Source organism: Meriones unguiculatus, chromosome 14, assembly GCF_030254825.1.
Source record: "Meriones unguiculatus strain TT.TT164.6M chromosome 14, Bangor_MerUng_6.1, whole genome shotgun sequence".
In the NCBI taxonomy this organism is placed as follows: domain Eukaryota; kingdom Metazoa; phylum Chordata; class Mammalia; order Rodentia; family Muridae; genus Meriones; species Meriones unguiculatus.
Window position 1 is genome coordinate 58,836,060 of NC_083361.1, and position 24,699 is coordinate 58,860,758.

A 24,699-nucleotide genomic window follows, 5' to 3' on the forward strand; every position below is an offset into this window, starting at 1 on the left:
GATTCACTGGGTGAAATCCCAAAACTGTTTCATTTTATGGTGTTAATTAATATTAATACCACTTCCTCCTTTGTTATTAGTTTTAGAAATCCCTCATAAACAGGCAAGATAAGGGGTAAATTGCCAGCACCTGTCAAACAATGGGTGTGGAGAGGGGCAATAAGGCAGATGGAGACACAGGGAGCAGGGTTTAGCTTAGTTTCCTCACCTATGCTGTTCGCAAAGGGTAGAGCGCAGCATGGAAACCGTGGAAGTGCTTGAACTATGCCAGGCAGCCCTCTTGGCTCCGGGATGCGGACCAGTGACAGCATCCAGATGCTGATAGGTAGTGTTAATGTAGGGTCACGTCCAGACAATAGTATCCATCACTTGCCTCCTGGCTCTTCTGTCAGATAGAGTCATTTCTGACTACTCCATCACTCAGATTTAGGATAGATTCAATTATTACCTTTGCCTTGGCAACAAGATAGACAAATTTGTACCCAAAGGGCTAAGCAGTAATGGTAATAGTTCTTATTAGTCATTCTTATTATTAGCTTACTGTACACTGCTTTCTTGTTAATTTTGAAAGAACATCCTAGATAGTTGATTAATCCTTTCCTATTCGCTCCATCAACAGCTGCCCGGAAACAAAAATCCACAGGATAATGGTGGCTTAATTAGGTGTACACTACACACACACACACACACACACACACACACACTTACTTTTGCCTCAATGCCTGATTGATTTCCGATGTTTTTTTTTTAATCGTTTTATCAGTTTCGCGAATTAAATACTCTCTGAAATCTCTACTTCTGACTTAGAAAATGTCTATGGACCATTCACCATAACACACAAAGTTTCTCACCCTTTGAAAAGTGCTTGTAACTGAATTAGAGTAGAAGTTGTATCTTAAAGAAGGGAGGTAGGAAGAGCCCCTGATGTGGCTTTTGTTCTTAAAGCTAAGAATTTGTTAAAATAAACAGAGTTTTAAAATCCTAAGGATCTCTCTTTCTCTCTCTCTTTCTCTCTCTCTCTCTCTCTCTCTGAAGACACTGAAAGCTAGAGTGAAGATGCCGAACTTTCTTTGAATTCACCTCTTTCTCCTTGGACATAGAAAGTGACCCCCTTCTTAAAGGAGCAGTTAGTTTTCAGAAATATATTACTCATCCATTTGAGTGTCGAAATGGTAAGATATAGCATTCCCTGATATTTTTACAACCTCTTACCTCTGCTTTCTCCTCTCCTCTTTGTGGCTTACATACCCTGTAATTCTTGTAATGCATTCCCGGGTAAATGCACAGGTAATGGGGTCTGAGCAATGCACCCAGGGTTAAAAGTCAGCCAGCAGCTCTTTAATAACCCGCATGTCATGTTTCTTCCACGATGTCAAGTTTGCTAAGGAAGATGGACAAGGGTGAGGGCAGCTACTTGAGTTTGTTATGCCAAGTCTCAGAAGGGAGGAAAACGGCAAAAACAAATGCCCTCCCCCCAACTCTTTTACCAAAGGGAGCGAAACAGCCTTCAGCTTTCCTAGAGTGACTGACGTTCCCTTGCTGTCCATTTTTCATGACCTCAGCAAGATGCTTGAAATTTTTGCAAAGGTTAGGATGTAGAGGGGAATCCTGGGATTTTCTCCATTTTCATTGATTCCTCCTTAGAAATTTACCCTAATTCCTGCTTCCATCATACAATCCCCAGAGGCTATCTCTCAGCTCATCTTCTTCCCTCAGTAAGACCACCTAAGCAAGAGCAGCTGTTTGCCATGCTGGTTCTTAGTTTGACTCTGTCTAAGTGACCTTTCTTCAGTGGTGCTGCTTTTCAGAGCCATGCTGTGGACAGCTTCCACTGTCTTTGCCTTAAACTCCTCCTCCCCATTCTTCTTCTTCTTTTTTACTAGAAGGGTCTAGGAAAATTTAAAGATGCATGTCTTCTTATTTCAGTAATTTGCCCTTTCCAAAAACAGAGAAAGACATAGTGCTAGACACAGACGAGAAAATGAAAGCCCAGGGAACTTTAAAGCATCCTGGAGTTATATTCTGGAGTATAAATTAAAACAAGATTCCAGACTGAAGGAGAGATGGGGTGGGGGAGGGAGGAGATCGACAGAGTTGAAGATTGAGTTTTACATTTACTTTTCCCAGATGCACACAGGGTCTGGGAGCACAGTGCTCAAGCTGGCTCACATTCTTCTATGTCCCCTACTTTACTTCCAGATATTGGAAGATACACATTTATGCAGATCATGCCAAAGAAGTAATTTCGTTTACAATTGTCCTCTCCAAACCATTTCAAAACCAAAATATTGAAGGAACTTTTTAACAGGTTCTTTTAAAAATGATTTCATATGGAACTTATTTAATGAAAAGGATTGTGTCATTTCACAGTGCTCACCCCATCAGTAGTGAGCAGATAGCCTTTTGGAGAACAAATATCCTGCATTTGTTTAATTCTGAAAGATTTCTAACAAAATGATACAAGAGAAGGGAAATACAGTTTTCTCTTCATGATCCAATTATTGCTAGTGTTACACCATGACAGAAGGAGAAATAGCTCCCATCATATTCATCTTACAACTTCGTTGTTAGTAAAAATTCTCTGTTTTGTGGGGTGTTTTCTCCCACACTCTTAGTTTTGTGGCTATTTAAGCTTAATATCCATTTTTGCAACTGTTATTCAGCTCACAACGGGGGCACCCGGGGCATGTTTCAGACTCAGCTCTAACTATGTGAGCTTTCTCCTACTTTTTTCAGACACTGGAAGTTGGGGTCTGCTTATCGTCTGAGGCAAGTGCTCCGAGAATGTAACAGGGTTCCAGAGAGAAGAATTAGTATTTACCCCAATCAGATACACTTTGACAAAATAATAATAATAATAATTCTGAAGGGGAAAGAAAAGAACATAAAAGTTGGAGCAGAGCTGAGAAACAAGGTTGGAGGCGCTGAGTTGCTGCATGGAGAGGAGGTTAAATGTGTCCAAGAGCTGCTCTGTTTGAAGCCACAACCTTTTAAAACCTCGAACTTTGTACAATCTCTCCAATTAAACAAGAACCCAAAAGCTTCTAGCTATGTTTTGTTTGTTTTTTACCAAGCAGGACACGGGAAGCAAGAAAGTTTGTGCCATAAGCTATGAATTTGCAATATTTCTACTCTTTGTCTCAATTATGGAATTGGACAAGACTGTTCACAATTTCACTTGCATGATTTTTTTTTTTTTTTTGAAAGGGAAGAGGAAGAGAGAACTGCAGTTTGTTTTGTTTTGTTTTCAGCCATTTGTACAGTGCCTCCAGTACAACTGTCAAAAGTCTTCCTAATCTGGAGCTTGGGCTGAGCTTGGGGGGCTGGAGGGTGGGTGACTAGCTTTGGCAATTACCAGCTCGGCCTTTCTTAGCAGGGGCTCTGGGGCCGAAGCTGGGATAAACATAGTTCACTTGTTGTATTCCCGGGCATTGTCAAAAGTCCCTTGAACCTTCCCCAGCCTTCTCCAACTGAGCTGCCATCCCTCAAGCCAACCTGACCCCTCCAAGCTCTCCATCTTACCTTCTGGTGTGGGGGGGAGGGGCTGCTCTAAAGTGCGCTTTAGGGCAGAGCAGGTTCTCTAGATCTGGACAGTTTCTCTTTTTAAAATTTATTTATTGTTTTCTTAATTACAGTTTATTCACTTTGTATCCGAGCTGTAGCCCCCTCGGTAGTCCCTTCCCAATCCCATTTTCTGAGCAGCACTGCTCTTTTTCACTGGAGATGGGTGGTGAAAGGGCGTTTAAGGAACTGTTGGGGCGGGGTTGGGGAGGAGACGGTAGCAGAGAGAAGGACACTTTCCTCCGCCTAGCGAAATTATCAGTTCCGCCAGAAAAGACTCCAGTCGGCTGAGACTGCGGCCACCTTACTGTGTGGCAAGTCCGGGGTGGGAGGAGGCGGGGAAAAAAATACTAGCAGAAAGTTTGTCTCTGCTCTAGAGTCTTTTTCCCCCCGCTCCCTGGCTAACTTCGCGAGAAGAGGGAAGCTCGGAGGACCGGGGACGTGGGAGGAGGGGTGGGGTTGAGAATAACTCGAATAAAGTCTAGTGGAAGTTTGGAAAAGGCTAGAAGTAGCAGCCTGGCCCTCTCAGAGCACCAGGGAGAAAACAGACCGGGAGGGCAGACTCTCCCACCTGCCAAAGAAAAACACAACAAAGTTGCGAATTTAGGGAGGGTCTAGGCCAGCTTTTCCTGGGACAGTCAGCAGTGGCCGCGGCTAGTGGGAGGGTGCGGGAGGAGGCCTTGGGCTCTGGGCGCGGTGGCTGGACCATTGAAGCCTGGGGATGCGCCCTGCCCCTCCGCAGCGGGCAGGATCGCCCGCGAGGCTCCCACCCCGCCCAGCCCGCAGCCGCGACCCTGAGTCCTGCTCACACCTATCATTTGGAGCCATCTTCGCTCCGTCTTCCAAACATTCCGAGCGTTTTTTGATTCCGCTAGCCGCTCTTTCTTATTGAGTTCTCCGCGGTTCTCCCTGCGACTTGTCATAGCCTGTAATAAAATGCCCTTTCTGTCGGGAGTTAAAGTCCAGAGGGCAGCGGTTCTATTTGCAGCTGACAGCCGAGAAAAGGAGCTGCCGCGGCCTCGCTTTTGTCTGTCTGGGGCTTTAACTCCTGCAGGGCCAGCTACAGAGAATTAGCTGTTCCATAGCCCCTAGCACTCTAGGAGGCCTCAGGTAGGGGGCTAGCATCCCTAGACACCCCAGGGCGGAGCCTCTCAGGCTTGGTCTATGCCCAGCCTCACCAAGAACCTGGGCTGTGAGAAAGTTCTGGACTACATTCTGTTGAGAAGAAGTCCTCAAATAAAAGGCCTTATCTCCACTTTGCTATTTGGGCAAAGTGGGCTTGAGGAAGAGAAGCACAGCGTGGGGGCAGGGAGGGACGGAAAAAAAGATTTTGTGGTTCCTCCTAGGTCAACGTCCTAGGAGCTTTCACCTGGGTTAGCTATCAAGTTGCTTCCTCTGTTTCCACTATCCTATAATTCCCTCGGATCAAAATAAGAAGCATCGTGCCTGGTTTTCTGCCCTCACTGCACATGCAAAAAGGTAAGGTGGGTTCCCAACCTCTGAGCTCCTATCCCCAGTTGGGGGTGTGTTCCACAAGACACTTGGTGTGATCCGGAAGCTGTCTTCTGGCTTCACTGTTGACCGTAACTAATTGGATGTATTTAGGAAACTACATAGTTTCTTACCTGGCCAACCCCTCCAGAAGTCACGATAGAATATTCTAAGTAAGGGTGTTGGTGGTGCCTGAGTCTCCCAGAAATTGTGCCCCCGTGTCTTCAACACTTGGTGAGTCTAGGGAGTCCGTGGTTGCAATATCACCTGGGGGAGGGGAGAGGAGAATGAGGAATTCAGGTCAGTGAGGGCAGCTGACTGGGAAAGGGGAGTCAAACCAGGGCTCCGGAAACTACATTACTACCTTGTCTTTGGGATAAAGGATATGCTTGCTGGCCATGCCAGAACACTGTGTCACCATGCCACGTGGCTCTCCTCCCTTTGTAGGTCTTCACTTCAACCCTACAACTCCTTTTCTCTGTTCCCAAAGGGAGAGGGGAGAGGTGCGAGACTGTCTCTGCCAACAGCCCATTCCTCCCACCCCGCCCCCAGGGCTTTCTGGCTAGCCCTTATGCCTCACATACAGTATGCATAAGCATATCTCTTACATACAGTGCATGCAAGATAGACTTAGAGACATCTCGCTTGGGTGTCCCCAAGGACATAAACACTGTCCCCGTGTGCACGTCTGAGTCCCCCGTGCCTCTCTCACTTCACACACTACCTTCTGCTAGCACTGGGAAGCTACTAAGGACTTGAAATCAATACTGTCAAAATCCAGGAAAGCTGAGAAATAGAGCAGCTCAACCCCGCAGATGATTTCCTTCTAGAAGATGGGAAACTTTGTGCCCTAACCCGATAAGGCAGAGAAACTGAAACGATTCTGTTCGAGAGTCGGGTTCATACAATATTCCTACACAGAGAGCCTATTGTGTCCAGCTTGAAGAAAAGACATTTGAGAGTTCTACATAAGAAGCCACTGGTTAGATGTAATGGGGAGATACAGTAGAGAAAAGTTGCTATCTGGGAAAACTTAAGCAGGAGTGGCTTTTTAATCCCCTAAAGAAGAAAAAAAAAAAAGTAAATAGCCAAAGGAAAGGACACTTCACAGCTCTGTACTGCCTTGTCGGCTACAGTCCTCCCGCCTCTCTGTTTACATCTCAAGTTTGATCTGTGGCTCTCTAGCAAGGCTCTTCATGCAGACCAAAAGTGGGAGTTTGATATTTTTCTGCCAGCACCACCAGCTCTGTGAAGCTGACCAGCTCTGTCCTTTTCCATCCTCAGGAAGAGCCTGAATTTCTCCTCTCCTGCCCCAGGGTACTTTTACAGAAAGAACTGCTCATTTAAAAACACTAGTCAGAATACTCAGGTCAGATCTGAGGATCCGGACAATGATACCTTCATTCTCCCGGTTAGCTGCTGGATCCCGTTCAAAATGAAGCTATGTGGAGACACATGTAAAAGCCAGTAAATTTCCTGATGCACAAAAGAAAATGATACTTTCTGCCTTCTGCCTGTTTCCACTCAAAAGTGAATAATGCCCCAGTTACCACCAGGCCTGACTTGATTTATCTTGGTTAATAGGATTAACGTGTCAGCCTCTCTCAAGAACTTCCAAGTGCATACCCAGAGTGTCACTGACTGGCTGGTGTCTTTTCTCCTCTGTGATGGGCAGAATGACGTACCTACAAGCAGAGGGCCTTTGTCCACTGGGAGCAAGCAGATTATCTGTCTCCAGTGAAATAAGGCGTGTTGTAGCCTCCTTTGCCAAGACTCAAAGCCAGAAGCCAGTCACTATAAAATAATTGTGTCACTACCTCACCAGCACACTGTCCCTGCTTCATTTGTCTTTTGACTGTAATTGAATGGTTGAGGAGCAGAAACGTAGACAAATTCCAGCTGTATTGAGATCTGTTTCTTCCTCCACTACCTCGGCCCATCATTAGATACTTTCCCTCTCTGTGCAGGAGGTCAGAGTGTATAAATATAAATTGCATTTTGCATTACTTCTAGATGAGTGAAGCTGTCAAAGCAATAATATGAGCTTTCAGTCCCACATTCTACCACTTCTTTCCCATTTTTTGGCCAGGAGGTCATGTGCAAATTGAACGTGACAACCCAGAAGACATGTCCAACAGACTCGTATTGTTACCCAGCTCAGCTGCCTGGCTCATAACAACATTAAACCCACATTAGTCCCCAGCCTCTGCCAGGCAGGAGCTCCCAAAGGCAGGCACAGGCTGCTCTGAAAGTTCACTTCGGTAGTGACATGTCTTCTGCAAGTCATTGGTAGCAGCGACTAAAATATTTGCCAGGAGGTAAGATTCCTGGGGATGTTTCCTTACAAAGACTGGGACAGTGTTCCATAATACAAAGGACAGAGAAAAAGGTAAAGTGTCAAAGAGGCCTCCAGTACCCAAAGCTCAAAGACATACATACATACACACACACACACACACACACACACACACACACACACACAAAGAGAGAGAGAGAGAGACAAAGACAGAGACAGAGACAGAGACAGAGAGAGACTTGATAGTATGAGAAAGTATGCATATTTTTCCAGAATCCAATTGTAACGTGACTGGACATAATTTTTGTGCTATCTACACATGGAGAACGTCATCTTGGAAAGCCACCTGAAAATACCTATTACCTTTATCCTCTCATTAGCAAGTCCTGATAATGAAATTCAAGCCCATAACAAAGATGACTGCTTTAACACTGTATCCGTCCTAAAATGGCGACTCTCCCCAAACTGCACTGCACTGAAAGGATCTGAAAGTTTCGATTTTGCGGACATTGAGAGTCTTGGAGGCTCTGATCGGCGATTCTCTGTCTGTGTGACCCATTCTTGTCTTGCCCATATTGCAGTTAGGGGAGAGCTGTTGTTCGAAGACAGGGTGTTTGATGGTTTCTAGGAAATGAGTGGCTGTTTTCATTCCTGTTCCAAATGGACAGGTGTCGACATCAGAATTGGCAACCTGGTCGGCAGACTCAGAGAGCGGCCAATGGACAAATTGTTTACGCAGAATAAACCTCCATCTCTCCCACGATGACAGTGCATATGTGAGTATGGGAGGTAGGAAGGGAGGAGATACGGAGATGCTGGGGCAGAAAGATTGATACAGGTCCATGGAGCATGGAGGAGCTGCAGCCCTTTGGTTCCAAGTGGTGCCATATGCAATGGCACTTCTCCTCATTTAGGAGCTCATTGCCCTCTAAAGGCTCAGATGAGAGTCCCATCACCTTCCATAGGATGCTCCTATCAATCTCAACCAATAAAATTAATCTAGCCAAAGGTTTGTGCAGACGTTGCTAAACGAGCAACCTTTCCAGGCATCTTTTCTCTCTCAAAGGACGTGTCCTCACTTTCAGTGAGTGAACTGGATGTGTTCAAATATGGAATATGAGAACATGGCTACTGAGGAAAATACCTGGTGGCACAGAATTCAAACAGGAAGATTCACTTTGTCATGGGTGGATGTCATCACATACTACCTAAGGGTGACTTCTGAGTGTAAGGAAGCATCCATGTCTCCTATCATTTGCCCTGGTAATTCTTGCAAACCGATTATTTGTGCTGAGTTTTGCTTCTTGGGTTAATATCCAGGAGTTGTATTGTATTATGCAATATGACGGTTGTGCATGAGGAAAACAATACTATAATGTCCTAGCCAGTGTCCTACCTTTTTTTTCTTTTCTTTTCTTCTTCCTTTGTTGTTCTTGTTGTTGTTGTTCTGCTTTGTTGTTTAGGATAAGGTCCTGCGTAGCCCTTGGTAGTTTCAGACTCACTGTGTAGCTGAATCTGGGCTTGAACACCTGGTCTTCCTGCCCCCACAGGCTGAGTATCAAGATTAAAGGGATGTCCCACCACACCCAGTTAATCAGATATCCTTTCAAAATTCATTTGTTTTACTGCCTGAGTGCAGTGTGTACGCACTACAGGTGTACAGGGGCCCATAGAGGCTGGAAGAGGGCACCCGATTTCCCTGGAACCAGAGCTCCAGATGGTCCTAAGCTATCATACGAGTACTGGGAAAAACTCAGGTCCTCTGAAAAAGCTAACTGCTGAGCCATCTCTCCAGCCCCCTAATACACGCTTATCACACTTTTGCTATCCTATAAATTGATGTTGTTTTAACTGGAAACATGTTAACCATATTAGAAACCCCTTTGATCTGACTAGAAGAAGGAAGCAGCCATGTGTTGACACTAAAAACATCTGCACCAATTTCAGTCACCTTTTTTTTCTGAATTCCTACCAGTTTCTAATTACATTTGTGTGTGCTGTGTGTGTGTGTGTGTGTGTGTATGTTTGTGTGTGTGCACGTGATCAAGCAATAATGCATATGTACTTCAGAGAACAACTTGTGGGAGTTGGTTCTCTCCATACACCCACGTAGGTTTCCAGAGATCAAACACGGTGTTAGGCTTGGTCACCAGCCCCTTAACATCCCCCCCCCACCAAACCATCTTGCCAGCACCTATCTATAGTTATTAAGAGTGTCTAGTCAGCCACTATAGCACACACCTTTAATTCCAGCACCTGGGAGGCATAGACATGTGGATTTCTATGTGGTCAAAGTAAGCCTCATCTATATGGTGGGTTTCATGCCAGCCAGAGCTATGCAGAGAATCCCTGTCCCAAGAAAAAAAAAACAAAAAAGTATATTTATTCAATTTTTTAGAAAAAATTAATCTTTCAATCCTCTCCTTTATCCAAAGACTTTGTTGAAGCTAACTCGGACACTTTGTAAGACTTTCTCTACAGCCTTGAGTACACAATTGAACTCTCTAGTACAGTGCTTATTCATTTATACACGGATTCAAAGATTTTTGAAGTTTCGTTTTTCAGAAGCAGAGCAGCTTCCCACAGGCAAGTCCGGTCATCCTGACCACTCAAAACACTTCCTCTGTGAAATGGAAGTAAAGGTGCCCAAAGCATTGATAAAAACAAAGAAGTTAGATAAAGCATCCAGCATGGTGAAGACACTGGGACTTGAAAGCCTGGCTCCAGGTTCCACGAGAGACCCTGTGTCAAAAGAGTAAGGAAGATCACAATAGAGCAGAACATACCAAGACCTTCCTTCAGCCTCCACATGACATGTGCACATACCAAACACGTGCATCGTACACACAGCTGCACACAAACTGCATGTGCTCTGCCGACCCTGAGATGTGTCTTAGAATCCGAAGGAGACTGCAGGGAGTCAATGTATACTATTCACTCTCTGAAATTGCTGATATTCACTTCTAGAGACTAGACCAAAACTTGAGGTGCACTTTGAAAGATAAGCTGTAGCATCCTTTACAGACTCACACTGAAGGGATGCTGAAACCAGCCGCTTCCAGCACCTGCTAAAATTTACATCATCTGGAAAGATCCTGGCACTGCCGGTTCTTTGAGAACTTCACATTGAACCTAAAATTCAATTCTGTGGGGAACTTTCCAGGAAGCTCCATATACCCTAAACAGAATTTCATGTTGATCATAACACTCCACAGATTAGTTAACTTCCTTGTATATCAAAGATCATGACTGTACTCTGTTACAGTTTAGATATGTGCCTTTGAAGGTTCAGTGGCAGCTTGCTATGAAGTTGAGAGGTTCCCCAGTACCAGCAGGAGAAAGTCTGGCCAGGCTGACTGCAGTTTTGTGTTTAAAACCAAGCATCCATTAACTGAATAGGTCAAAGCCAAATTGTTCAAATAAGTATCAGTTGAATCAAATGTGTGTATGTTTCTGTTTTTGTCTGTGTCTGTCTGTGTCTGTGCCTGTGTCTGTATGTATTTGTATATGTATGTATGTGTGGTGTGTGTGTCTGTCTGTCTGTCTGTCTTTGTCTGTGTCTATGCCAACATTGCCCAGTGATATTTAAAACCTCTGCTATATTAGTTCAACAATAAACCAAAAGGAATTGATCATTTTCTCTGAGCAGGAGTGTGGCATTCTGTGAGAGAAAATTGGATTCAGGGAACATTAATGTGTAGGCAAAGAGAAGTAACTGCTCTTTCCAGTCACCACTCAAGACCCCAACAGCCAAGTGCCTGGCATTTGCCTGTCAGCTGCTTTTCTGACCATAGGGAGCAGCCTATATGACAGGAACACAGATGGACACCCTGAATGATTAATGTGTCTACCAGAACTGGTAGAGGGGATGCAGAAAATGGTGGCAGATATGAACTAGTCTCTTTGTGTAGTGCACCTTCCAAGGTTGAGAAGAATCAGGCAACATTCCAGCTCTGTCCTTTGCTAGAAAATCTGATGGCTACTTTCCTTTTCAAAACCCAGATGCCAAGATCTGGCTTTTCACCGGAAGCTGTACCAGCCTCCCTCCTGAGCCATCACAATTGTTTTCATTCTCTGTCTCTGTCTCTGTCTCTGTCTCTGTCTCTCTCTCTCTCTCTCTGCCTCCCTCCCTTTATCCCTCTCTCTTTCTCTCCCTCCCTCCCTTTTTTACTTTCTTTCCCTCCCTCCTTCCCTCCCTCCTTCCTCTTTTCCTCTCTCTCTTTGTTCTTTCCTGTCCCTCTTGTTCTGGGAGATGATATGCCCTTCATTTATGCCCCTCTTCTCAAACACAGTCTCAATTTGGTGACCTCTCAATGCAAACTAAACATCCAGAGCCAGCAGTCCAAGGTGAAGAACAAAGGGAAATATGTGTTGCTGTGAAGGGTAGGGGGAGACAGCATGAAGATGGGGAAGGACCCTGACCTGTTTGAGCACACTCGTCACTTCCTATCCAAGTGGGTCATTCCTTTGCAAGGTGTTCCTAATGTAGCAGGAACACAGGACGTCAGTAGTTCACCATTAAAAATGGGTCCCACATGAGAGCACAGCCTCAGGGTCATGCCCCAAGTTGGGAGTTCTTTCTTTTGTAGTGGTTTGCTTTGTTTTGTTTGGGTTCTGGATATTGAACTCAGGACCTTACACATGCTAAGCATGTTTTCTACCACCGAACCACACCCCCAGCCACATGGCTTTAATATTTTTAGTGTACAGTGTATATGTAATAGAGACACTTACTTTTAAAAACTGATTTGTTTTGAATAAGCGGTAGAAATATGAAAAAGGTAGAAAGGAGCGGAGAAATTCTGCTGGTCCTACCTCTTCAACACCCCTCATGCTTACCAATATTTTCTTTTAAAAAAATGTAATTAAGACTGTATGTGCTTAGCAGCATGTGTGAGATCTTTGTCTTCATCCCAGTGTGTGTTTGTGTGTGTGTGTATGTGTGTGTGTGTGTGTGTGTAATAGTTTTAGGTAGACAGAAGGCTTGAATGGGCAGTACAGAGAGGTCATATATATCCCCTACAGCTTCTCTTGATATGTATACTTTGCTTTGGTTTAACACTTGTTTAAAATGGTAACATCATGATATCTGAGTGTGTTTATGTCACAAAATTTAAACATTATTTCAAACTGGTTATAGCAAAATATACAATTACTGTAACTCAGTGTAATTGTAACCATTTTTCATTTAAGTTCATTTTCAATACATAGTCAATATGTATTGTACACACAAGAATTTGCAAATTATTTTAATTCAGAAGTCCTAAAGCGTTAGAAACTATGTATCACATGAAATTTCAGATATTTTCTGTATGGTATTGTGGTTTGAATAGGAATGGTCCCCATAGACTCACATGTTTGAATGCTTGCCTCATAGGGTGGCACTATTAGGAGGCGTGGCTTGGTTGGAGGAAGTTTGTCACTGTGGGGGCTTTGAGGTCTCAGATGCTTAAACCCAGACTCAGTAACTCACAGTTCTGTTGTTGTTGTTGTTGTTGTTGCCTTCAATTCAGGTCTTAGAATCCCAGCTCTTTCTCCAGCACCATGTCTGCCTGCACACTATCATGCTTCCCGCCATGATGACAGTGGACTAAACCTCTGAAACTGTAAGCCAGCCCCAGTTAAATGGTGTTCTTTATAAAAGTTGCTGTGGTCATGGTGTCTCTTCACAGTAACAGAAACCTTAACTAAGACAGACATGATACATTGTTTAGGTTTTTTTTCTTTTCTCTTTTTTATTTATTTATTTTTGTTGTTGTTGTTGTTTGGTTTTTGGTTTTTTTGAGACATGTTTTTTTTCTGTGTAACCCTGGCTGTCCTGGGACTCTCTTTGCAGACCTGCTTACCTCTGCCTCACAAGTGTGGGCTTAAAAGCGTGTCACTTCCCCTGGCAAGGAATTTCTTTAGCTTACATTTGGGTTCGCTGTTGGTGTGGGATAGTCTACAGGTTTTCACAAGGCTACAGCGACGTGGATCTGCCATTACTGTAACATGAACTGTTCTTCCATCCTTCTCAATATCCTATATTCTCTGCCTGTTTACTCCTCTCTCCCCTCAACCCATGGAATGACTGATATTTTTCTGTCGATGGTTTTTGCCTTTTTGTCTTACATTATGCACTTTCCAGTTGGCCTTTTTTCACTTGGCATCATGCCTTTAAATATCCTACTGATGTGTCTACTGATGTCTTGAGGGCTCATTTCTTTCATTGATGAATAGCATTCCTTCCTCTAGATTGACACAGTTTGTCCACTCACCTGCTTAAACACATTTTAGGTGCATCCGTGTTTTAGCAATTAGGAACAACGTTACAGTATTAGTTACTTCTCTAGTCATTTTGGCAAAACACATGAGAAAAAGTAAGTCGTGGTGGCAGGATTTATTCTGGCTCAGGGTTTCTGAGTGTTCAGTTCAGTGTGGTGAGGATGTAAATCTGCCACAGCCCTGCTCACTCCATTAGAGCTCATGTTGGAGCCTGTTTCCGCCACGGTGGATCAGGAAGCAGAGATGCAGAAACTGAGGGTAGGCCAAACTTTCAAAGTTCATGCTTTAGGCCTACTTCCACCAGACAGGCCTCACCTTGTGGAGTGGACTCCATACCACCCCATCCCGAGACTGCACCACTCTCGGGGGACAAGAATTTGAGCCGTGGGCCCATGGGACACAGTTCAGATTTAAACCACGACAGTTACGATAAACCATGTGAGCACAGAGTTTTCCAGGAAGTGTAAGTTTTCAAGTTCTCGTGGCAAATGGCGAGGATGTGACAGACAGATCGGGTGGGATAGTATGCTCAGTTATGACTTCTGAACCGGCACCCTTTGGGTGCTTTAAAGAAACAGAGCAGCACAGCAGGCATTTTCCAAAAGCAGACAACCAGATCCTACCAACTGCTCCCCAAACACCGAGGCAAGGGTTGTCTGCATTTAGAGGAACACAGGATCACTTAAGAGAGTGACTTGATTGGCTACAGGACTTCTCCCTTAGCTTTGGGACTGACTTACTCTGTGACCTCTGGGGAGTTATAAAGTTTTCCATGTTAGGTTTTCTTAGCTGTAATTAAACTCGCTCATAGTGACCAAACACTAGGACCCCAAGTGTCACCGAAGAAGTTCCATGCAGATCTTAGCCCAACACTTGATATTGGTCAAGTGCTTAGTAACTTACTCATTTTAGTAACTTATCACTATATATTCTTCTCCAACCAAGTAGCCAACACATCTCTTAGGAATAAATTTGTATGGCAGTACACTCAGAAACACCAAAGACAGAATAATTAAATTGGTGAAGTCTGATGAGAAAAATCAAAGTACAAGGCAAGGAAAAAAAAAAAAAAAAAAATATATATATATATATATATATATATATGATTAAATAATTAAATGAAAAGAAGCAAGAATGAGGAATGAAAGTCAAGTGAAATTGCTTCCTCCTCCTTCTTTCTTGTACTCTGAACCTTGCTTCTTACTTGTATCTTCTTGGCTCAGAACCCTCTGGGGCAAAGCCTAGATTACAAAATACCCTGTCTCTGGTGACCTGCCAAAGCCTGCTCTGCAAGCACCCAGGGTGCCTGGCATAACTGCATGTGAGTAGACTCCTTACCCTCAGGGCCTGAGTAAGGCTGGTGCCTTTTCTCTCCTCAGACACCTCTGCAGGCAGATGGGAGGAAAGGCATATCAGGCAATCTGTGTGGTAATTTTTTAAATGTCTTTAGGCAGTTCTTAAGTGATGATGTAACGAAAGATGCTAACAGGGAAAAATAAATACACAGCAACTGCAGCTTCTTGGGATTAGATTTGTATTGGAAATTAACAAATGAAAGACAAATTCTCTCCTGTGCATTCCTAATTAATAATCTATGGCTCTCTCTGCAGTCCTAATGCACCAGCGGGAATAAAGCTGTTCCAGTGTGCACCAGCTGATTTGCCATCATGATATCAAATAACTAGTTCTCTTGTTTTAGCTGCATGAGCAGCGTTTAAGTGTCATGAGGTCAGAACATATGGACTTTTTTTTAACTAAGAGTAAACAATGAAACCTAATAGCTTAGGTGGGGCAAATGGCTGGCTTGCAAGGCAAGCTCTCACCGTAAGAATCCTCTTCACATTATTGAAACCCAAGACTAAGGCCATATTTACATCCAAATATTTTCCAGGCAACTATAAGGCTAAAATCTGTCAGCAGAGCTCAGGATCATCGCTCAGAATTATAGACAAACTGGATTTGAAGGCTGAACCACAGGAGATGGGAGTCTTCCAAAAGGATGGCAACAGCCAGGTTCTAAAGCTATCCAGCCCATGTCCTCTGTGAAAGAGAAAAGAGGGCAGAGGATGGAAATGAACTGGGTCTTTCTTGTTCATCTCCACTGGTGTATCCACAATAGTTCCTGGTTTATAGCTTGTAATGTGTCATGAGGCTGGGCATGGTAACATATGCTTATAATCTCAACACTTAAGAGACTGAGCCAGGAGGATTCCTACAAGTTCAAGGTCAACCTGAACAACATAGTGAGTTCCAGAGCGGATGAGGTTAAAAGTGAGACCTTTATTTTTAAAAGAAGGAGGAAGAAAAAGAAAGAAGAAGAGAATAGAAAGGGGGAGGGAAAATGAAGTACAAAGAATAAAAAAGCAAGTAAATCTCATATTCTAAATTTGCATAGGATGCATAAGGGCCTAAAGAAACATTACTATTTTTATAAAATATTTTATACTGCCTGCTCCAGCATGACAAGGCTAAGCACAGAACCCCAGAATCAGACCCCTAAAATGAGCTCTGCCCCTCACCAGCTCTGTTTGTCTGAGCCACAATTTCCTTATGTAAAATAGAAGGCCTAACAGGACTAGGCCTCTAGTGTCTGCTGTATTGATTACATAAGATAACACCGCTTAGCAGAGTCTCTTACCTACAGTAAATGCTCAGTCTGGCTTGGTATTGCAATTTCTTGTGTGTGTTGCTAGTCTAAGTTCAGTAGTCCCTTTATAAATGGAATATTCCTCTGACTTGAAACAGGAAACGGCAGAAAAGAAGTCAATAGCAAAGTTCAGGCACAGATGTTGGGACTGAGTATTCAGCATCCTTTGATGTCACCAACTTTGCTGGAGCATCTATTTAATTCTGTGTTGAGAAACTCTCCATAGGAGACTCCAAGAGGAGTCCTGGAGAATGTGTCATTATGTGGGTAAACAGAATGTCCCTGCCAACAATCACATGGCCTGCACATGGAAAATCCCTAAGTATCGCTGTCCAGTAAATTTGCTTCCCTTCAAAATGCCCTTGCAAGTAAGATAAGCCCCTCAGAGTAGAATATTAGCTCCCAGCAGGGCAGTGGTGGTGCACACCTTTAATCCCAGGACTAGGGAGAAAGAGGCATCTCTGTGAGTCCAAGGCCAGCTCTGCAGACACAGAGCAAGTTCCAGGAGAGCCAAGGCTACAGAGAAAAACCCCATCTCCAAAACCCAAAACCAAACAACAACAAAATGGAATATTAGCTTCTTTTTTACATCTCCCTGTTGGTGAGGGTAGGGTGAGAGCTGGGGTACTTCTGTGGTGTCAGAGGACAACTTAACTTGATGGTGTTAATGCTCATGCACTGTGAGAACTGGATTTCAAATTCAAGTCACCAAGATTGGCACTAGCCTTTACCCAAGGAGCCATCTCACCAGCTCAGATGAGCTTCTTAAAACATAGAAGAATGTCCATGGTATCTGAAGCTTTGTGCTCACTAAAACATATAGTACCATAGTTTAATAAAAATAATACCAGTTTAAAAATTGTTTTTTCAAGACAGTATTTCTCTGTGTGGCCCTGGTTGTCCTGGAACTCACTCTCTAGAGCAGGCTGGCCTCAAACTCAGAGATCCGCCTGCCTCTGCCCCCTGAGTGCTGGGATTTAATGAGTGTGCCAACACGGCCAGCCAGTTAAAAATATTTTTAAATTTTTCTCTGAAAACATCTTTGAAATGTCTAAGCACTGTATTTCCCCTTGAATAAAACATTATGCCCAAAGTTCAGGCCTTATAGTTCCCTTAAGTGTGAAAGCATGACTGAAAGGCACCTCTCACGTTGCATCCTGAATATGTATTTGGATGGTGATATGGATGGTACTAACCTGTGACTACTTCGTAACTTGACACAAGCCCATCTGTTTCCTGAGCTTTGAATTAAATTACTGAGCTAATAAAAAAAAAATATATGCTGAGTGGCTACAGACCATTAAAAATCAATAGGTTAATTTAAAATTAAAAAAAAAAAAGGTTTGAAAGCAAAATCTGAATAAGAACCCAGGACCCCTTACACTGATTGCCCCTACCAAGTTTTAGAATATACACTTTTTTTTCCTTTTTATTTTATTTTTTTGTTTTGTTTTGTTGTTTTTGTTGTTGCTGTTTTCCAAGACAAGGTTTTACTGTGTAGCCACCCTGATTGGCCTAGTACCTGTTTTGTATGCCAGCTGACCTTGCTCTCACAAAAAGATCTGCCTGCCTCTGCCTGCCTGAGTGCTGGGACAAAAGTTGTATGCCACCATGCCCTGCTTCTCTTTCATTCTTTCTCTCTACTTTTAGAAAATGTATATGCATGTTTTGCATACATATTCGTGTGATTCATACATGTACACATGTGAAGGTTGAGGGTCAGTGCCAAATATCATCTTCAGTTCTTCTCCACCTTTTTTGAGACAGGGTCTCTCCCTGAACCTAGAACTGGCTAGAGTATCTGTCCAATGAGCACCTGATCTCTTCCCTCCCCCTCCAGGCTGGCCTTGAATCTGCTGTCCTTGCCTTTTCTTCACAGAGTTAGGATTACATACCAGTGCTATCATGCCAGGGTAAGAGAATATATTCTTACGTTTGAAAAGAAAGACAGCATATATGTTTCAATATCTCTCCTAACCATTCCTCTTTGTTGGGTCAAACAACAACAACAAAAAGAATGCACCAGGGTTTCAACGAAGTGGATAATCTCGTCAGCAGAAAAGCCTGTGAAAGTGTGAAGGTGAACAGCTGGGCTGACCCTGCAAGATTTAGAATGCTTTGAGAGGAGGGCGTGGCTCATACTGCATTCTTCTTGGGCAGTGAGTCAGGCCTCAGTCAGGCCCATCTCAGCCTGATCCTGTACAGGCCTTTTCCAGCACAAGTTTCCTACTGGAGACCCAGTTGCCATAGGCCTGTTTTCAGCTCTGCAGATGAGAGAGAGGGAGGGAGAGGGAGAGGGAGGAGAGAAGAGGGAGAGATTTACCTCCAGTATAATGGGAGCTTGAAATTAACTTTCTAAGCCAATAGAAAGATAGGCAGGAGAAATATGAGCCCAAACTTTAAATCCCTCTTATTGCCAAAAAGATGACTCCATAGGGTGTGGGTTCTCAAATTGTCTAGTATTTTATTTGTATTTATTTGACTGCCCCAAATTTTAAAATAATAATAATAATAATAATAATAATAATAATAATAAACACCCAAAGGGGGTTGGGGGAAGGTGCAGAACCGGAAGACAGAGATTCCTTTTGAGAGCTGGTATTAAAAGCGTTGAGTGTCTGAGCCAGGCACGGTATCACCTGCTTATGGTTACAGCGTTTGGGTGTGAAGGGCAGGGGGAGCACCTGCTCAAAGCCAGCCTGTGCAACAGCTTTAGACCAAGAACTAGAGATGGCATGTCTGTGGTCGAGCACTTGTCTAGTCTGTGCAAGACACCGGGCTCAACTCCCAGTACTGAAAATGAAAGCATTATGTGTGTATCTGGAAAGATTTTTTTCCCCCTGTTCTATGTCAAACTTATAAGTGTTGATGCTGAAAACTTGCAGGTGCCTTGGTGAGCAATTCCTGCATGTCTGTGTGGTCAGCTCTGGCAGGTCACAGGCACAGAAGCCTCTAATGCCTGTGGCTGGCTTTCATGGACTGCCTTGTTGGGTTTTTTTTTGGGGGGGGGCGGTCCTTGTTGAGGAAGAAGGAAACAGATGAAGATATTTCATATAGTTCTGAATTCATTCATTCATTATTGAGACAGAGTCACATGAAACCCAAGCCTACCCCAAACTCATCATGTAGCAAAGGATGACCTTCCACTGCTTGGCTTCAGCCTCTACCTCCTAAGTGCTGGCAGGAGAGTCAGGTACTCGCATGCCTTTTTTCTTTTTTTTCTTTCGCATCCCTGGGGATGGAACCCAGGGTTCTCCAAGACTGCAGCAGAATTCTAGCCACCGAACCACATCCCCAGCTTAGTTTCTGAATTTTAAACATGCCCTTTGAGGTTATATTCCAAAGGTACTTCAAAAGAATTTTGTTTAATGATTTCAATTCTACCATACACATTTAGGAATAAGTACACTCTCTTTGTCCCAGCCTCCCCATTTCCTATGCTGGGGATCAATCCCAGAGACTCATAGAAGTGCGGTGAATTCTCTACCACTGTCAATGAGCAGCACCTCTGGTCTTCACAGCTTTTGCGGGGCTGGCATTTTCTTTCCTTTCCTTTAAGAAGTATACACTGATTCTCTAAGATTTAACAACCTTTCGGAAGAACTCTCTACCTTCAAGATTGCCCTCCAGACCTCCTGGATTCCATTAATAGGAAGCATTCTCTGTTCCTTTTATTTTTTTTTTCTAGATTGACACCAAGCACAGTTGTTTTTTGTTTGCCCAGTCCTACACTTCAAGCATCTTTGCCTTGTCCATGTGTTCTGATGCCCAGCCCAAAATATATCCATCCATCGTATCTTTCCTGGAAGTAGAAGGTAGCCATCTTTCCTGGAAGTAGAAGGTAGACAGGGAAGGAGAAAAGAAGAAAGGGAAGAAGGAAAAGAAGAAGCACCATAGCAGAGCCACTTCCTAGCTAACTTTTCTCTAAACACCGTGTTTTCCTTCTCTACTTTTTTTTTCTCATTGTCTCCACAGAAACTCCAAAATAACAGAACTAAAAATTAACCTCGCCTCCATGTACACCCTCAGTTTGATCCACGTTTCTGTTTTAATTTGTTGCATGAGAATGTGTGCACTGGATGTTTTGTTTCTGTTATTCTACACCCTGACTCCACAAAATCCCATGTATGTCCAAGCTCATTGTCTCAACAAGCATAAAGAACTAGGATGCTTTTATCCTACGCATCTCAAATAAATGGTGAAATAGGTTTTATCAAAACACAATTTTTATTTAAGGTTTAAAATATTGTAGAAGTTTTATTGGGTAAACAGAGAGTTCATCTTGATTCTGACACTATAAAACTAATGAAAGAAAGATAATGGAAATGATATCACTTGAGGGTGAAGAGAAAAGAGACTTATTGGAGAAATTCTGTAGAAAATGTGGTCTTTGGATGACTACGTTTTACTTGTCTGTTGCTTCATTAGTAGCAATGCCTGAGGCATCTATTTCATAAGATAGGAAAGCATTCTATTTAATTAAAAAGAAGGTTTATTACTCTCCTCACGGAATGCAGAAATTAAAACCAAGATAATCCCAAGATCCCTGGGTTTATTTCCCACATACATTTCCTGAAAGATGCTATGAATCCATCCCAGCATTAGAGCACTTGCCTGGCTTGGCTCATTTCTTGACTTCTGTGTTCACAACACACACATACAAATTCTAAGGTACATAATGCTATCATGGGTCATATCACATAGCACATAAGGAGGAAATAGATTTATTTTTTGTTTTGCTCTGTTTTTCAATACAGGGTTTCTCTGGGAGGTCCTGGCTGCCCTGGATGGGCAGTACAGACCAGGGTGGGCCTCAGACCCAGAGATCTGCCTGCCTCGATTTCCCAAGTGCTGGGATTTAAGGCATGTGCCACCACACTTGACTAAGGATGGAGTAGATTTTTTAAATAATAATAATACTTTCAAAGAAATTTTTCTTTGCATTCAATGAATGTCTTCATTTTTGTAAAGAGATGTTTTCCTTTATTTTCAGTGAAAAGGATAAAAAGAAGAAAAAGCATAATATAATATCATCCTGGAAGAATAACAATGCTTGTTCATTCAGAGTATTGTCTTCATTCTTCCCTTAAGAAATGTTGTTCAGGATGGGCCACAGAGATGGTTCAGCAGGGAAAGTCACTTGCTATGCAAACAAAATGACCTGACTTTAAGCCCCAAAACCCACATAAATATAGAAAAAGAGAACCCACTCCATAAAGTTGTCCCTGGACCCAAACATACAGGTCATGCACACATGCATACATGATAATAAGAATAAGTAAAATTTTAAAATAAAAAACTAATGTGATGGTTGATTTCAGAACAGGACAAGGACATGAATGGCATTGAAATATGATCTTGACAGGAGTTTGCAAAAGTTAGAATGACTAAGTCCAGACTAGACAATAAGAGAGATTTACTTACGCATTAAATATATGTCCTAGGCAATAAAACTGATAGATCCTTATTCCATTGTCTCCCATTCCATAAGAGACCAGGCCATTCTGAGACACTCACACTAAAGAAATTTAAAGCAAGTTATAAGAAATACCTCTTCACCTGCTGGAATTCATGCTGAGGAATTTGCAATCACAGACATCTGTAAAATCAATCACTGAGTCAGATTATTTAGAATGGGCAAGAAAATGTATGAGCCACTCCTGTAGCTAATTGGGGAGGAGAGAGAGTCAATCAATTCGATTGCTTCTAGAAGACCACAGTTCATCGTAAGTAGGTCAGCAAGAAGATGTATCCTGTTCTTGATCAGGATAATAAAAGACTTTATCCACGCTTGCAAGTCTTAGAGGAAGAGTTGACATAGGCTGAAGTCCAAATGACTGGATCTCAGATTCCAAATATTACTTGACAGAAACAAAAAAATTAGACAGTACCGAAAAAAATCAATTCAAGGAAGTAATGATCTTTCCAAAATATATTTTTTGTAGTGAAAACATCCTCTGGTAATAAAGATAAAACGCGATACTTTGCTGTGTTCTGTGTTCTGCCTCAGGACTGATCCCAGGGTCTTGTCCATACAAGGCAAGCCCTCTCTCGCTGAGGCACACGCCCAGCCCTGATTCGCATTTCTCAAATCTGATTCTCTGGTCATCGATCTTGAAGTATACCTGACAAATATGAAAAAAGTTAATATGTATGACGTATTTTTTTTTTCTCCAGAAGGAGAACAGAGTCTGGTTGAAAAGCTGTAAGAGAAATGCAGATATTATAAGTAAGCCAACGTTAATTTTGAGGTTGTCAAGTTGAATGTCAGTAAGAAAACCCTTTAATAAAGTTGTCAAGGTTTGGGTTCAGCCTTTTTTTTTTTTTTTTTTTTTTTTTTTTTTTTTTTTGGCTTGTTTTGTTTTTTGACACAGGGTGACACAGAGGTGTTGCCCTGGCTATCCTGGAACTCAATCTGTAGACAAGCCTGGTCTTGAACTCAAAAAGATACACCTTCTTCTTCCTGAGTGATGGGATTAAAGGCGTGTGCCACCGCAACGATCCGGATTCAGCCTTTTTTTTTTTTAAGCTGCGCTCTTCTCCCACCTGTATAACTCCCTGTCTCTTCTCCCTTTCTTAAAAACTGGGATGCAGCTTTCAGAGCCTCACTGCCTGCTATTACAGATGGGTCAGAAGCAGGGCTGTACCTCACGTGTGCTCCCAGTGAACTTCTGAGACCAAATGCATGCGAGGCACAAGCAAACCCTGTGTTTCCATTTGGGCTAAAACACTGCATACAGTATACTGACAAGAGAAACTTTGCTCTAAAACTTACAATACAGTACAATACTGTCCTGAATAAGTCATGGCAAAATCTAGTCTTTGAATAAAATCTAAAAAGCATAATATTTCTGAAAAAGCAAGGATATCAGCTCTTGAGAACCACAAGGTGTTACTGACTCTAAGGACCCTTGTCATGGCCAGTTTTATCCTGGATATGAAGGAGAAAGTCAAAGTAAAGATAGAATGTGTCTCAAAACATCCCAAGGCAAACTGTGTGGACTCATGATGCTCATAATTTGGAGCTTAAGAACATCTTTCTCTAGGTGTACAGGACATACCTATAATCCCATTACTCGGGAGAGAGTGAGGCAGGAGGATTGCCATGAGTTTGAAGCCAGCCTGTGCTACATTGCCAACTACCAGACCGGCTGGGGCGACAAAGCAAGACTCCGTCTCAGAACCCAAGTAAACAAATTCTTGTTTTGTCAGCCTTATTTAAACATTTGTCTTGGCCATCTTCACTAAAAGGAAATTAACACTAACAGATGGGGACGAACGCTATGTATGTGCGGTGTATGTGGTTGTATGTGTGTGTAGTATGTGTATGTGTATGTGAAGATATGTATGTGTGGTGCATGTGGTTGTGTGTAGTGTGTATGTGTATGTGAAGGGGTATATGTGAGAGGTGTCATGTATATGTGGCATGTGGGTGTGGGGGACTGTGTGGTATGATGGGGGGTGCTGTCTGTGTGTGTGTGTGTGTGTGTGTGTGCTGATTAGCTTATTCTGGCAAGGATGTCTACAAGCCAGAGATTGGTATTGGGTGAATTCTCGGTACATGGTGAATTCTCCACCTTATCTTGGTTCTGTCACTGAATCTGGAGCCCACCACTTCAGCTCAACTGGTTTGTCAGGGAACCCCTGAGATCTACGTGTCCCAACGCCCAGGCACTGAATTTACACACACGCATCACCACACTCAACTTTTAAGTGGGTGCTGGAAATGAGAACTAAAGTCTTCAGGCTCACACGGCAAACACTTTACACACTGATAACATCACATCGCTTAATGCTGCTGGCAGAGTCTTCTCTGTTTGGCGTAGCACTGCGTGGACAGTTCTAGAAAGCCTCCCAGCGTGGAAAGACTCCTAGCTGCTGCAGACCTTTGTGGAGAGGGCAATCTGGAGCCAAATTACCTTGATCAGGTTCTAACTCCACCTCCCATCACCTTGGTTCCATGGGGAGTGGGGAGGAAAGGCAGTGGTTATTTTACTCATCTAGCACCCCTAAATTCATCCTTAGAATGAGCAGAGCCATGTCTCCTAAATCACCAGATCGTTGTAAGCTTAAATGACCATAAAGCATCTGTCATTGTGCCTGACACAAGTTTTCATCCTTGTTATTTGTATTTGGTCCCCAGAAAGCCTAATTGATGGAGAGAGAAAAGGACAGTAAAGGGATACCAGATTTTATGGATTTGAGCACAGGAGTCAGATGTTGTTCTAGAATCCTCTTTAGTCCTGAGTTAATTGCCTCTTCTCTTTCCCCACCAAACCCTGAACTGGATAGAGTCACCCTTCTGCTTAAACACCAACATCTTGAGAGTGAATTCTCCAAATCTGGGCTAGGCACTTCCCCTGCATGCACTAACAGCCACCCTACTTTCATAAACCATCTTTTGTTGAAGTTTCTGCAACTGCCACTAGCCTGTGAACTG

At 43.0% G+C, this 24,699-nt stretch overlaps 2 long non-coding RNA genes across 2 annotated transcripts in view; one reads left to right on the forward strand and one right to left on the reverse strand.

Annotated features, from left to right (window-relative positions):
• Positions 1 to 24,699, reverse strand: part of LOC132647229 (uncharacterized) — a 58,485-nt gene that overhangs the window by 7,459 nt on the left and 26,327 nt on the right. Inside the window, exon 2 of the long non-coding RNA XR_009585566.1 lies at positions 5,187 to 5,319. This is a non-coding gene — a long non-coding RNA (uncharacterized LOC132647229). The remainder of the gene's footprint in view (positions 1 to 5,186; positions 5,320 to 24,699) is intronic.
• LOC132647230 (uncharacterized) lies at positions 4,853 to 12,980 on the forward strand. Its single transcript, XR_009585567.1, has 3 exons — positions 4,853 to 5,040; positions 8,017 to 8,124; positions 12,862 to 12,980. It is a non-coding gene; the product is annotated as an uncharacterized LOC132647230 (long non-coding RNA).